At 40.6% G+C, this 5,336-nt stretch overlaps 1 pseudogene; it reads right to left on the bottom strand.

The window, feature by feature from the left end:
• Nucleotides 1-200: 200 nt before the first annotated feature.
• LOC110212664 (very-long-chain enoyl-CoA reductase pseudogene) lies at nt 201-769 on the bottom strand (annotated as a pseudogene).
• Nucleotides 770-5,336: the final 4,567 nt, after the last annotated feature.

Genomic DNA, 5,336 nt, shown 5'->3' with positions numbered 1-5,336 from the left:
TGGGTCCTTTCCCCTTTTTTATGATCTCTTTGGGATACAGACCTAGTAGTGCTATTGCTGGATCAAAGGGTATTCCATCTGTTTAATGGATGAATTTATCCTATTCACATTTGTAGTTATAATAACTAACTGTGTATTTCCCTCCATGTTATTTTTCCCTTGTTTATCTGCCTCTTTCTTACTCCCTACACTTTCCCTCTTCACAAGTGTTTTACTTCTGATCTCTGCCCCTGAGGCAGTAAAACCCAACAGCAAATATAGTTCTTGAAGATGTTTTGGGCCATCACTCTGTGAGAGAAGCAGTGAACAAGCAGTGTCTCCCATAAATGCTTCATAGAGGAATAAGCAACAGATGCTCATGAACCATACTGTGCCAGTTGAACCTAAAGTCATACTTGTGAACATAGATGAAGGGAACTGGGATGTGGGACGGCAGGTAAATGAGGTGAGAGCCAACATATTCTGTCCAGAACACTGATGCCCAGATGATCTGGGCTCCAGGTCCCTGAAGTAGAGAGTGACTGTCATCCCCACGCACAGTCTCTGCAGAATACTTCTGCACAATGTCCTCCTCCTTCAAAGACTTGCTCTTTGGGTCCAGCTGAAAAGGTTGTGGGGCAGCATAACAATGGAGATGTGATTTTGTGAAGAGGTTCATGGTCTCAGCAACGGTGGCATTGGGTTTCACTTTATCCAGGAAACACAGCTTCTCCTGTATCTTGGCATCCGAGATCTCTACCTCATAATGCTTTATGACTCTGTCACTCATGGGCTGCTGCCTCCACTTGCTGTGACCTCTTAGCTCATGACCTGAAATGTCTTTCTTAATGAAGCCTTCTCTTATCTCCCTCTGTCCTTACTGCCAGGCCTTGGATCTCTCATTGTGCTTTTTTTGTACCTCTCCTGTGCACTTGTTTGAATTTGTATTACACTTATTTGGGTACATGCCTGTCATCTAAAGATCAACCTAACTAAGCACAGAAAGGTTCATCCTGTGTGGATTGGCCTTCAGGGGATGAATTTTTGGCCCCAATAATTTATGAAAGCCATATAGTAAGGTGTGGAAAGGTTGCCATATCCATCAGTAGAGGGAAAACTGACAGATAAAAATCAGATATCCTTGAACTATCAATAAGGGCAAATTCCCTAGGGACTTTTAAAAAAAAAGTTGGAATAGTATTATGGCTGATTTCCATGCCCCTGGAGCCAGGGACAATTGAATAAAAGGTTGGCTTAGTGATATTTCAGAATGCCTGGCTAGGGTTACTTGGAAAAGTCAGAAAAGAGACACATGTCTTTTTCCTGCTGTGGGCACAGTGAGCTGGTGTGCCAAGGACAGAGAGTCCCCCAACTCTGAGAGGCCTCCTCAGCAAAAAAAGCCCCATCCTTGGAGCATGTCAAGGCTAGAGGCTGGAAACAAGCCAATCTATGGGATGTTTTTAAAAGGAAATAACTCTTCATATAATGTTTTACTCCTTAGTTTTAAATCTCGGGACCTACTCAACAGAAACATCATCTGCAGAGCACAAAGCATCCAAAGCATGGATTAATGAATCCCCTGAAGAAAGGTAAGACGCAATGCGCCAAAAAATGGATGAAGAAGACTAAATGAGTGCTCTGCAGATGGATAGTTATTTGTGGGAAAAGATCAATGCTCCCCAAATACCTGTAGCCCAAAGATGCATAGAAAATCCAGGAATCAACCATGTTTTAATGATCTTTTCTGAACATTAAAAGGTATGCCGGGAAGAATAAGGATATTTTTACTCTTTCAGATACATATATAATGTCTTAAAATGGTGATGGGGCTGATAGTGGTAAGAGAGACAGTAGTACTTCATTATGTTTTACCTAAACACTGCAAATGTTTATAAAAAGTTAAAGAGAAAATATCATCTCATGACCTATACATGATGCTATTATTTTTTGAAGCAGCCAGCATCAAAAAATTTTTTCCTGCCCCATTAACTAGTGATGTGACATCAGATAAGTTTTTCTCCATCTTTGGCTTCCATTCCCCAATAACAAAACAAAGGGACTGGATAAAGTTCTCTGTCATCTCTAACATTCTTTGTTCTTCATCCTTTTTATGGGAAACCACTGATGGCATTGCTACTTAAGTGAACAGGTGTGGCTGAAGAGATGCTGCATGAGCTGAAGGCTTCTATGTCCACAACAAGACTGTCCTCAATTATTTGGCTATGGCCCCTTTTTGAGGCCTCTGTGACTGAGTTTCACCACCTTAGTAATTGCCCAGGGTTGTATGCTGGTAACTCCCAACAAAAGCATACCTCTCAGAGATTCAACCAGCATAGTCAGACTTTCAACTGTAAACTGAATCTGGACACAGTACTTTATCACCTAGTTTCCTCAATGATCAAATACATCTCTACTCTGAATAATATAATGATATAGTTGTGGGCCTATTCAGACAACTCAAGGAATATATACATGCACATGCACATATACACACACACATGTGCATGTGCACACACCCACATGCATGTGCACTCATTCAACTTATACTCCTGCCTGCAGATTGGTGACTAGCCAGAGAGAAAAAAGAGAAACACAAAAATCCCTGAGAGCATTATGACTTCTCTCAAATTCTATCTGGTTCTGCTCTTGCTTCTTATCTTCTGCTCATATTCTTTCCCCCCCACCCAAGGCTTTCTGTGCAATACGATGACATGTGGATCAACCTGAGTTTGCTAGCTGTGAATCCTCAGCTTCTCTGAATTCTCACATTTGTTCCTTTCTCTCCACTTACACAGTCACCACTCTAGTTTAGGACTGTATTACCTCTCTCCTGGGCTACCCTAGCTTCTCCTAGGAGCACTAGCTTCCTAACTGGCTAATTGCCTCAAGTCTCAACCCTCTCCAATCTCTCTTACACAATCGCTTCCCCACCCCTACCCTCTGACACTGCCACCACTCCACTTCAGGCCCTCCTCACTTCTTTTCTGGACTACTTCAATAGCCTTCTTCTCAGTCACCCTACCTCAAGTCTTTCCTCCAATGAGCTGCCAAATTGACTTTCCTAAATCACAAATTTTACCATATCTATTCCCCTACTTGATAAACTCCAGTGGTTCCCTATTACCTTGAGGAGTAAATATAAACTATTTGACTTTTAAAAAACATCACAACCTTAACCCAATCAACATTTCCAGCCTTGCCCTACATGCACACTATGGTTCAGTTGATTTGATGTTCTTGCTGTTCCTTGCACAGGACACCCCATCTCCCATCATTGTGACATCGGTGCCCCATTTTTGGAATGCACTTCCTTCTCTCCCTTACCTCTTGGAATCCCTTGTTTATTTTAAGGGAAAGGAACAACCTTTTCAAGTACCACTTTCTACATGAAGCCTGTCCTGATACATCCAGCTTCAAGTACTACCAACCTCTATTACCTTGTATCTACTTTGTACTTGTTCTCCCACGCCAGAGGACGTATGTTCCTTAAATGCAGATGTTTCTGTCTTTGTATCCCCATCACCTGGTACATAAGTTATTTAATAAATAACTGATTGGTTTAATTAAAGCTGTACAAAAAATGGAATGGATTCTTTCCTACTAGAGATATTTGAGTGAAGGCTAGATGACAATTTGTTGTGGTGGTTAACAAAAATAGATTCTTTGATAAAAAATGGATTGAACTAGATGGCCTTTGAGGTCCCTTTCAGTTTTGAGTTTCTATGATTTCAAAAAATGATGCAAACACTAGGATCATAGAATCTTGAGCTGAAAGGGATCTCAAAGATAATTTTGTCTATCTTCCCTTTATTTTATAGATGGAGAAACTGAGGCCTACAGAGGTTAAGGGACTTACTTGCCTAAAATCACTCAGATCATAAATATCAGAGCTAGGATTCAAACTCAATTTCTCTGGCTGCAGATCTGCTCTGGACTATATGTATCATGCATTATTTTATTTGACTCCCATAACATCTACAGAGTAGGTAGGATATATATTATCTCTATTTTATAGATGAGGAAAATGAAGCTCAGAGTTTTAGTCACTTGCCTGAGGCCACACAGCTAGTAAGGGAAAGAGCTAGAATTGGAACCCAAGTCTTCTGATCCTGAATGCAGGGTTATCTCACTCCCGCTTTATCATTCATGATGTGTGTGGGCATGCTGAAGTAATCACCCAAGAGCATAGCTTCCCATATTGCTGGAATAAACATTTATCTGCTTTGATTGTTTCTAGGATTCTTTCTGAATGAATAAATGCTACAGTTAATAAATCTTATTAAATACTTATTCTCTTTAGGGAGTAGCCCTCCTTTCATAGTGTAACTTTTCCAAACCACTTGATCCCTTGACATGTGTTTTACCCGAGTTTCACTGTCTAGGCTGCTCCAATAAACAATAGGTGATAATAGCAAGCAAATGAAACTCTTGGAAAGGATGGGCCTTTTGAGTTGGAACTTGTGCAATGAAAAAACATTGAAGTGGATCCAGGTTTCTTGAAATGGTGGCTCACTCTACTCAAATATTAAGTCACAAAACAGGACCCTGGGCCTACCCAGTGAATGTTGGCTTCATGTTTCCATTTTACACTTCCTTCTGGTTTGCAAATGCAATGCATTAGTCCATCCAACCTCACAGGCAGAACCCCAGAGGCTTTAAGAGAATGTCGAAGCCAGAAGGTGCTTTTGATGTCCTCTTTTACAACTCCCTCCTCTGACAGAAAAGGAATCCAGAGAAGAGATTTGTAACCCTAGAAATATAGGGTGTTAGAGCTGGAAACGACTTTATCAATCAAAGCAATATGATATAATAAAAAGAACACTGACTTTGGAATCTCAAGTCCGGGGTTCAAATGCTGACTCCCCACTTTAATGAATCCTGGCTCTTCTAATGTGTTCTTTCCCCCCACCTAAAACAGAGTGAGTGGGGTATGATCTATTTCTAAGGTCCTCTTCAGCTCTAGAACCCTCTGATCCTATCAATAAGCAAATATTAAGCCAAATTCCCATCTGTGGAAGACTAAACATCGGCCCTAGGAAGAAAAATATCACCATGGAATAATGGCATTGATTTGACGTGTAAATGATATTTTAAAGTTTATGAAGCACTTTACTCACAGTGACCCAATAAGCTTATGGGCTGAGTAGTGCAGGCATTATTATAATTACTTTTTTGTTGTTGTTTGGTACCTGTGATTTCATTTTTCTTGTTGTTCAGTCGTGTTCAACTCTTAGGGACCCCATTTGGGATTTTCTTGGCAAAGATACCACAGTGATTTGTCATTTCCTTCTCCAGCTCATTTTATAGATGAGGATACTAAGGCAAACAAGGGTAAATGACTTGCCCAGGGTCACACA

This window comes from Phascolarctos cinereus, unplaced genomic scaffold, assembly GCF_003287225.1.
Source record: "Phascolarctos cinereus isolate Bilbo 61053 unplaced genomic scaffold, phaCin_HiC Scaffold_2;HRSCAF=192, whole genome shotgun sequence".
In the NCBI taxonomy this organism is placed as follows: Eukaryota; Metazoa; Chordata; class Mammalia; order Diprotodontia; family Phascolarctidae; genus Phascolarctos; species Phascolarctos cinereus.
The sequence above is the reverse complement of the archived record's forward strand: the minus strand, read 5'-3'. Positions and strand labels throughout refer to the sequence as shown.